Source organism: Crocodylus porosus, unplaced genomic scaffold (genome assembly GCF_001723895.1).
Source record: "Crocodylus porosus isolate Cpor-Errol unplaced genomic scaffold, CroPor_comp1, whole genome shotgun sequence".
NCBI classification, from domain to species: Eukaryota; Metazoa; Chordata; order Crocodylia; family Crocodylidae; genus Crocodylus; species Crocodylus porosus.
The window spans coordinates 26713466-26724026 of record NW_017728906.1 but is presented as its reverse complement, the minus strand read 5'-3'; positions in this window follow the sequence as shown (position 1 = coordinate 26724026).

Here is a 10561-nt window from a genome sequence, read left to right as displayed (position 1 = left end):
CTGGGAAGCTAGTCCCAGTTTTATCTCTGCCTTGGCGTTCCTGACTGCCCCCCTACATCCCTGAGCAACTGCAGTATAGTCATCCTTGGTGATGTCCCCTCCTTTCCATTGGGTGTACGCCTCCCTTTTAGCTAGGAGACATTCCCAGGTGCTTTTGGTGAGCCACGGGTGTTGTGTTCCCTGCTGCTCCCTTTGATCTGTGTTGGGATTACCTCCCTGTGGGCTTGGAGGATTGTCTCCTGAAGGAGCAACCACTCTCCTTGGACACCTTGCTCCCCTCCCCTCTGGGATGTCAGTGCTTCCTCAACTATTTTCCTTAGTCAATAAACCTTGTTCCCTGCGTCTGTATTTAGTCACATAAAGACCACAGCAACATTACAAACTGTTTACTTGTATGCAGCTCTGCAGGCTAGAGGACCTAATATAGAGTCTAAGTAATGCAATGTAGAGGAACCCAATTGTTTAGAGAGAACTCAGTATTTTTGTACAGTGCCTGCACTGCACAATGTAGGCATGCTCTCTGCCCCACCCCACTCCCCCAACTCCCACCTGCTACTTAAACCAGGAAGAAAAAATAAGGTCTATAATGGGTAAAGACATTTTCATGTTTCATTCCTTTTCCTCTGTGTTTTGAAGGGTAAAACCATGATCCAAGTCACTGGAACTTCATGTTGTTCCCAGAGGGACACCTATAGAAAATTCCAAACCAGGGATTCTGTGCCCTTCTAAAGAAATATAAGAATGGACATGATTATTGTGATATCACTCCTAAAGCAGGAGCTCACTAGCTGGTAGACAAAGTGATGTCTGAGGCACGGCCAAACTTGAAGTGTAAAAAGTGCATGTGACTATTCTAACGTAACTTTTTCTTTTCCTCTTTTTTGGAAGGTGCTCTCTCCATTTTTAATCTCTCAGGGAGTAATCAGAGGAAAGTGCTCCTTTCTTTTGTTGTATATTTTTATCCTTATTTTATCCTAATGCAATTTTTATAGTCAATTTTTCTTCTTTTATATTTCAGGATGGACAATTTAATCTTGAAATAGCTCAACAATCATAAAAAAAACAATGGGTATCTTAGTAATTAAGAGTTTCTCTAGCAGAGTCACTTATTTAGGAGGAAAGACTAGTATTCATTTAAAAAACTGCAACTAGGAACAAGGAGAGAGAAGTGGGGGCAGGGTAGAGGGAGGGTGGGATGTAGTTTCTGCTTCTTTTGGATACATAACTGCTCCTAATTGACTGGCTGTATCAAGGTCACAATGGAATTAAACTTTGGTGGCTGGGGAAGGTGATTTTACTGATATCTCTTGCTGAAGAAAACATTTTGAAAATCCTAGGTGATGGGGGTTAGAAGAGGTCAGCATTACTGCTTATTATAGAAGCATAGTTCACACTGCCTATCAGTCCCAAGGCAATGTGTTTTTAGATTCAGAATTTAATACATATGTTGAGCAACAGCATTAATAGGTTAGGCTTGCTATTTTCATTGCAGTTCTTGTACTTAAATTTCTCTTTTTCAGGACCAGGACAGTGAGAATTATGCACATGAGAAAAATGTAAATGTACTATGTGGCTGCTACAGTGAAATTTGCACTTGGCCCTAGGTTCCAAGTGCATCACCAAGTACATCAGAGTCTCATTGAATAAGATTTAAAAAAAAAAACCCTGAAAAGCCAAAATACATTTTCCAAAGGAATATAAATCCTTACCAGCTTCTTTTCTGCACTGCAGTTGGTATTTTTAGAAGAGTAATTACATGAAATGTTGTCTTCACTAAATGACAGATGTCATTGTTTCACCTTCCAGGACCCTTTCAGTGAAACACTGTGAAGGATATAGCATGGATAATTCAACAGTAGTACCAAGCATCAAAATAGCAAAGGTCAGGCCACTTTTAGGACCTCAGCTACATAGTGAAGCAGACAGGTCACTGACTCTATTTTTCCATATCATATTGGGAGTTTCCTCAGTAAAACAACCAGCCAACTTATTTGTTAAAAATACATTTGAAATATTGCCTAAACAAGTTACCAAATAAAACATAAGAAGTGCCTTATTAGATCAAGCCAGTATTTTGTCTGACAGTGGCAGGAGTGGATGCTTTGGAGGAAGAGCATTGCACTTGACTGAACTTTAACAAATTCAATTACTGGTGTTATAGGAAGCAGCTACCTAGAGTAATCTATCCCCTGCTTATTACCCTTTCTTGCATCCATCATTATTGGCTAAGAGGTGCTAGAAGAAACATCTTCAACAGTTCTGCACCTGCAATTCTGTAAGGATGGAGATTTCGCAATTTCTCTCTAGTCTGCTTGGATGGTGGACTACTCTCATAGTCAAGAAGTTCCTCCTAATTTCCTACCTAATTTTCCCTGTTAAAGTTTAAGTCCACTGCTCCTACTCCTGTCCCCTATGGCTACAGAGAAAAGCCCATCTCCATCCTCTCTGTAATTATCCTTCAGTTATATGAAGATTGTGATCACATTTATCTGTGCTTTACTTCACAACTCAACAAAGTGCATCTGTATGGCTTCTTTGAGACTTGCTTCCCATTGTCTAAGACTGAGGAGATTTTCTATCATAAGAAGCTATGCAACCAGGCCCCAGCCTCAAAGGGTATCTCTTAAGCAACAGACTACCTAACTACCAGTCTCACCAGGGCACCAGGCTTTGCAAAGTACTTAAATGCCTTCTGTACTCCTACATCTTTAAAGGCCACATTGTTAGACCTTGACTTGATGAGGTGCCCAATGACTAGGGAGACAGCAATCCAATTGCTCATGGATCCCGTTACTCATTAGCCAGAGCAAGCAGGGAGCAAACACCAGCACACATTGCTCGCAATAGCTTTATTCAGAATGGAGTAGCTTCAGGCAAAGGTCCCAAGAAGACCAATAAACTGGGGACCTGCACTGCACATTAATTCTTTTCACATTTTATACACCTTGGTTCATGCTCATTATCATTCACTCCACCTTCATCCCACCTCTTGTTCCACGAATTTCTACTCCCATCTCAAGCTCCACCTCTTTACTGTTTACTTAATTAACATGGGATTGCCTATTCATTTCATTCATTTACTTGCCTCTTTGCTAAGAGTGCGTGCTCAAGACTTTGACCTCTGTTACCTTTGGTTCTTTCTGGTTTCTTGCTGACTCCATCTACAAGGTCTTGCTTCTGCTTTATCTCCTGACAACACCTGGTGGGCTGCATCTTGTTCTTCTTACACAATGGGCTCTTAACTCCTTGTTAAGAAACTGCTTGCCTGAGCGTTTTCAAAATTATTTTTAATATATCATTCTGCCTTGTGATCAGCAGCTTTGCTGGCCACAGGCTAATGTCTTGTATTCAGCTGCAAATCCAATGTTCCCCAAGATCCAAATAGTCACCCTAACACACATCATTACTGGACTGAATCACATGGATTATAACTTCTGTGATTCATTCAACTGGAACTTCACCAATGCTATATATGTCATCAGCCATTTACAGTGCACCTCTGCTGTCTACTTTGGACAGACTAAGTGATCTGTATGTGAAAAAATGAATTAATCCCGCTCTGACACACAAAGCATGCAAGCCTGTGGCAAAACACTTTAACCAGGGTTACTATACCCAGATGGGTTTTCCCAGACATGTCCTCTTTTTGGGTCCTCCTGTCTGTGCATGGGTGATTTTTTAAAATATCAACAAATGTTCATGATTGATGCTGAGCAAAGGCAAAGCACAAAGTTTTTCCTGGCACTTCCTGGCTTGCCTTAGCAAGGAGCTGCTTGGGGTTAGGGGAAGTGGAGGCGGGACATCACATGCATCTCCTTGCGAGCCCAGGCAGCTGCATGCAGGTAAGGTGCATGTGCGTGCATGTGTTGTGTTCAAGGGGAAGGATGTGAAAAGGGGGCAGGTGCCTGTGAGCAGCAGGGTAGGGGAGATACCCATCTCTCCAGAGGTGGCAAGGGGTGGGGGATTCTTCAGGGCAGCAGGGCTGCAGGGAGAATGAGTGGTTGCGGGTCAGGAGTGAAGGGCATCGGCAGGGCTGGGGAGGGGCTGTGGCTTGGGAGTGAGGGACACTGTAGGGCAGGGGACTGCAGGCTGGGAGTGCAGGGCACAGGCAGGGACAGGGGGCTATGGGTCAGTGGTGGGACACCATGGGGGTGGAAGACTGTGAATTGGGAGCAAGGGGCAGTAGCAGGGCTGGTGGCAGGGGCGGGCTGCGGTTTGGGAGTGAGGGGCAGAGGCAGGGAACAGGCATATCACTGCTCCTCCAACCATCATATTACCCACACCCACCCCACCAGGTGTCCTCTTTTTTTAAAGTGGAAATATGGTAACTCTACTTAACCTACCTAGAGAGACTTTAGGATGACTTATATTCAGACTAGGGAGACTTGAGAGTCTCATTGACTTGAGGGCAACTTATTTTCAGACTGCAAACTTTTAAAAATCAATTTGAATAGGAAAGCATGGAACAAGAAATCATCCACAGCCTAGATTGTGTTAAGTATGGTTTAAAGAGGGACTATATAGATTCTTATCCCATTACATACTGTAGCTTTGGAGACCCCTCTGTTCCTATGGATTTACTGCTTATTTTCTTGTCTCTGCCAGCACTGCCTCCTCTCCCCAATCTCTCCCTTTCTCTCTGCTGCCTAGTCTTTTGTATTCTAATTTTTCTCCCCCTCTTATACTATGCTTTCTGCATGTATTTTCACAACATATGTTGAAGTGAACTTCAGTCCACAAAGACTTGTCCTGTAAGTGTACACACACACATACATATGCCATTAATAGGTTGCTCTATCACCGCCTCCTCTAGTTACACCACTGCAGCCAGGGGATCTCAGAACATGCATCCCAGTGTGCTTTGTAGGCTCTGCAGACTGCCTGGAGATAGGTGACAAGCCCAGGACCTGGATCACTTGGCTGGTGGCCCAGGGAACAATGATCCGCCCTACACAACACCCCCTATTACCCTCTCAGCTCTAAGGCTGTCAGACAAAAGACCCAGAACAGTCTTCCTCTCCAACAGCCCAAGGGATCAATACCCTTCTTGGGAGACCCAGGTCCAGTGCATGTCATGTGATTCTAGTGGAAGTCAGCTGCTGACAGTGTAGGAGTTTGTACAATGGCATTGGGTAGTGGCTGGGTAGGTGATCATGTAGTGGGACTGGGTTCTGGGGGTGGTTGGTGCTGGCAGAGTAGGGATGGGTACTAGCTAGGTCAGTGTTAGCAGAGTGGGGTTGAATGCTTCCAGGTAGGGTTGCTGTGGAGTCAGGAGGAGTCTCTGTTCCTGGAGGATAGCAGATTGGGCTCTTGGGTCATGAGAGGAGGGGCTTTGTGCTGTGGCTTTTGGGGGAAGGGGGAGTTGACACTGTGGAAAGCAAAAACTTCAGTCCCAGTGCTGCCCATGATGATGGGGTACTGCTGAGGCTCTGGTCACAGAAAGCCTCCCCCACCAGACATTTCCAGAGCTCAGGGTTATCAGTTTGTACAGGGAGAAGCTTCCCCCAGATGCAGTATTTCAAAGCCAGCCCCTTGTATGGGACTGCAGGTGTGGGGCTCTGAAGTGCAGCATGAGTGGTGAGGGGGAATTTTCATAGATTTCATAGACATTTGGGCTGAAAGGGACCTTGGAGGATCATTGAGTCCAGCCCCCTACCCCAGGGGCAGGAAGTCAGGAGGGCTCATAGGTTCCCAGCAATATAAACATCCAATTGTGTCTTGAAGGCATTCAAAGTGGGTGCTTGAACCACCTGTGGTAGCAATCTATTCCAAACCTTGGGGGCTCATACAGTAAAGAAGTTCTTTCATACATCCAGCCTGAATTGGTTGCAGAGCAGTTTCTGACAGTTGAATCTTGTCATCCCTTAGGGCACTTGGGTGAATAGTCATTCCCCCAGATCCTGGTGAACACCCCTGATAAACTTATAGGTGGCCATCAGATCACTCCTGAGCCTGCGCTTTTTCCAAACTGAAGAGTCCCATGGCTCTCAGCCTCTCATCATGAGGTCTATTTTCCAGACCTCTGATCATGTGCATGGCTCTTCTCTGGATTCTCTCAAGCTTCTCTACATCTTTTTTGAATTGTGGGGCCCAAAACTAGACACAGTACTCCAACTGTGGCTTCACCAAGGCCGAGTACAGTGGGTGAATGATATCCCAGGATTTGCTTGAGAAGCATATATGGATGCAAGGCAGTGTCTTGCTCACTTTACTAGCCACATCATCACATTGAAGGCTCATGTTCATCTTGTGGTCAATCATGATCCCCAGGTCCCTTTCATCTGTAGTGATAACCAGCGTAGCACTGCTGAGCCTATAAGCATGCCAAGGGATTTTCCCCCCAAGGTGGAGAACCTTGCATTTTTTGGTGTTAAACACCATCAGGTTCTCATCCACTCATTTCATGAGCCTGTCAAGATCTTCCTGGATCACCCTCCTGTCCTCAGGTGTGGATGCTTTACCCTAGAGTTTGGTGTCATTGGCAAACTTGGCCAGTCTGCTTCTGACACCAATGTCTACATCATCGATGAAGATGTTAAAAAAATATAGGCCCTAGGACAGAGCCTTGAGGGACCCCACTGATCACAGGGCACCACAACAATTGACTTCCATCGACCAGCATTCTCTGGGTTCTATCATGGAGCCAATTCCCCAGCTAGTGGATCATGGTGAGTTCAAGGCTGCAGTTAGCCAGTTTTGCCAAGAGGTGATCGTGGGATACCAGATCAAAGGCTTTTTTGAAGTCAAGATATATGACATCAATTTCTTCCCCCTTGTCCACATGATAGATCACCTGGTCATAAAAAGGAAATGAGATTGGTAAAGCAAGACCTACCCGCAACAAACCCATGCTGGGTATCTCTCAGGATATTGCCATCAGCTAGTCTGTTACGGATGGCCTCTTTCATAAGAGTATGGTTATAGGTTAGGGGCTGACCCTCTCAACAGCACAGAGGCAGAGAGGGATCTTGGAGTCAGGACTGACTCCAGGAGGAATACAAGTCACCAATGTGATGAAGCAATAGGCAGAGCCAACTGCACCCTGTCATACATCAACAGGGATGTCAGTAACAGGTCCAGAGAGGTCTTGCTCCCCCTCTATGTGGCGCTGGTCAGGCTGCAGCTGAAGTATTGTCTCCAGTTCTGGGTGCCGCACTTCAAGAAGGACATGGAGAACCTAGAGAGGGTCCAGATGAGGGCCACTCATATGGTTGAGGGCCTCCGTGGCCAGCCCTATGAGGAGAGGCTGAGGGACCTGAATCTCTTCAGTCTCTTGTGGCTGCCTACAACCTTATCGGGGCCACCAGGAGGGACTCAGGGAAAGTCTGTTCACCAGGGTCCCCCTTGGAATCACCAGGAACAATGGCCACAAGGTGAGGGAGGATAGGTTTAGGTTAGATATTAGGAAGAACTACTTCACTGTAGGGGTGACCAGAGCCTGGAATAGGCTTCCCAGAGAGGTGGTGCTCTCACCTTCCCTGGAAAATCTTCAAGAGGAGACTAGATAGGCACCTGGCTGGGGTCTTATGACCCCTGCCACCCCCAGTGCTCCTTCCTGCCCATGGCAGGAGGTTGGACTAGATGATCTATCCAGGTCTCTTCTGTCTCATTGATTCTACAATTCTATAATCTTTTCTGAGACCTTTCCCAGGACAGAGGTCAGGCTGATGGGCCTGTAGTTTGCCAGATCTACTTTCCTCCCTTTCTTGAAGATAGGCACGACATTGGCCTTCTTCCAATCTTCAGGCACTTCACCAAAGCACCAGGAGTTTTCAAAGATCTGTGCCAGGGGCTGAGCTATGATGCCGGCCAGCTCCTTGAGTACCCTTGGGTATAAACCATCAGGGCTGGCTGACTTGAAGGTATCAAGCCTGTCAAGGTGTTCCTTCACAAGGTCAGATTTGATGGAGGGCAAGAAATCTTCCTCACCTGGACCTCCCTGTCCTGCAGTGGACAGGGACGTCCAATGGGACTGGTGAAAAACTGACATGAAGTACTCATTTATCAAGTCTGCTTTTTCCTGGGTGTCAGTTTTCAGTTGTCCCTTCTAGTTTCAGCAGGGATCCAATGTTGCCATTGCTTTTCCTCCGGCTCCCCACATATCTAAAAAAGGACTTTTAATTGTCCTTGCTATTAGCTGGAGTTCCATTGCAGGCTTTGCTTTCCTGGTTTGCTCTCTGCATATCTGGACCAGAGCAGAGTATTCCTCCTTGCTGGTGGTTCCTGTCCTTCATCCTTTGTAAGTATTCCTTTTAAGATGCAGGAGGTCTGCTAGTTCTCTGGAAAGCCAAGGGGGCTGCTGTGGCCTTTTGCTGCCTTTCCTCTGAGATGTGACAGACTTTGCTTGTGCATCCAGGATTGCTCCCTTGAGGATCAACCACTCAACCTGAACGCCCCTCCCCTTTGGGTTGTGGCCCTTTAGGACTTCATTTACTAGCCTCCTTAGCTTGTCAAAGTCAGCTTTCCTGAAGTTTAGGACTTCTGTATTGCTGACTGACTTGCCAGCTTTACAGTGGATGGTGAAGGTGATCAGCTTGTGGTCACTGTCATTCAGCTTTCCTGTAATAATTAGGTCACTGATTAGGTTGTCCCTGGTTGCCAGCACTAGGTCAAGCAATGCTTTAACTCTTGTCAGCCCATAGACCTCTTGCATCAGACAGAGGTCATCCATGCACAACAGAAAGCTTTGTGACCGCTGGGATTTGACTGAGCGCTCCTCCCATGAGATGTCTGGGTAGTTAAAGTCTCCCATGACAACCATACACTGGGAGCACGTGGCCTCAGCCAATTCCCTGGCAAATGCCTGCTAAAGGTCTTGATCCTGTAGTAAACTCCCACCAGACTATCCCCTGTGCCATTTTCCCCACAGATTTTAACCCATAGGGTCTCCAGTCATCCACCGTGGATGCCAGTGTCAGCTTGTAGGGATGCATAGTTTTCCTTGACAAAGGGGGCTACACCCCTGCCCTTTTGTCCACTCATTCCCTCTCTTGATCTCTCCCATGCATGACCCTGTGGGCCTGGGGCTCAAGTGCTCCAGTGGGTGAAGGGGGGTGCAGGAAGAGGTGAAAGAAAGGACCTGAGAGGGAACTAACTCCTCAAGCTTCCTCACTGGTCCATTCCTGATCTGGGGTGGAGCCTCCAGAGGGAATAAAAGTCCATGTGTCAAGCACACAGGAGACTTTCAATGAGGGATGAAGGCAAGGGCTGTTGAGCTGACCAGCAGGGGCACAACAGTTGCCCCAGAAGGACCCTGAAGACACCACTGATGGGGAGAAGTTGTGGAATGTTGCATCCTAGCCACTGCAGGAAGAGCATGATGACAGTGCACAGGTCAATGCATGGAGAGTCCAGAGGGAAGAAGAGACTCCAACCATGCATGAGGCAGGAGCCGAGCTCCTGTGCACAGAGCACTGCACGCGGCTGGTAAAGATGAAAGGTTACTTCAATGGCTGCATGAGGTGGCATGGGTCTTCAATCCTGCATGAGGCAGGAGTGGGGCCCTCAGTGCATGGAATAGTGCACAGGGGCCATAGAGCTGATGGGATTCTGTGGCTGCACAAGTCAGCATGTTTCCTTATTTCTACCCTAGGCAGGTGGCCTTCAGTGCCTAGGGCAGCGCACAGGACAAGATAGCTGCAAGGGAGCCACCACAGCTGAACAAGGCAGTTGGGTATCCAACCATGCACAAGGCAGGAACAGGAGGATCAGCGCACAGGGCTGGTGAGGGTCTGGGAGAGGATGGGACCTTGGCACCTGCATAAGGTAGTTTGGGTCTCTATTTCTGCACAAGGCAGGTGCCCCCTTTTGGAGCACAGGCAAGTGCGCTGGGTGGACAGTGGGTTGACAACTAAGGGGAAGACCCCTGAAAAGGGGACAATTCACCCTTGGACATAGAGAGGGGTCTATGATTCCTGTTTGTTATGGGTGGTCCCCTGGTTAAAGGCTGAGTAACCTAAAAGAGGGTAATAATGTTCTGTTAGATAACAGGACCCCTCCCCAGGTTGTCTTTTTTTCTTTGGGCACAGCTGCTGTGCCATTGTTGTGTTCTGGTTTCTAATGCTGCTGGTGTTCTTGTTGTAACCCTGAGTCTATATCATTGTATTAGGAGGGGATTGTAAGCTGTTTATATCTAAACTTGTTGTATGGGTTATCTATATATCTACGCATGTGTGTACCTTATCTGGTGTAACCTCTTTCTGTATGTTAAATGATCATCCCATCACTGCCAGATATTTCTGTCATTGGTTTGTTGATTAACCTGATGTTTTATTATTAAGCGCTCCTTTGTCTGCTGCCTAGAGGGCCCTATCAAGGGGCATGGGTTGCAGTCTAATCACAAGGCCAAAGGGTAAGTTTGTGCCTAAGTTCAGGGCTGAAAAGAGCTATTGCCTGTGTGAACTTTTATTTGTAAATGACTTATGTACATGTGTGCGTGTACACACACACACACACACACACACCTATATACATATAAGTTTATGGTTATAGGTTTTATATTATTTTGTAACATTAAACCCGTACATAGTTAAATATCATTGGGTGTCTTGAGTCTCTGCTC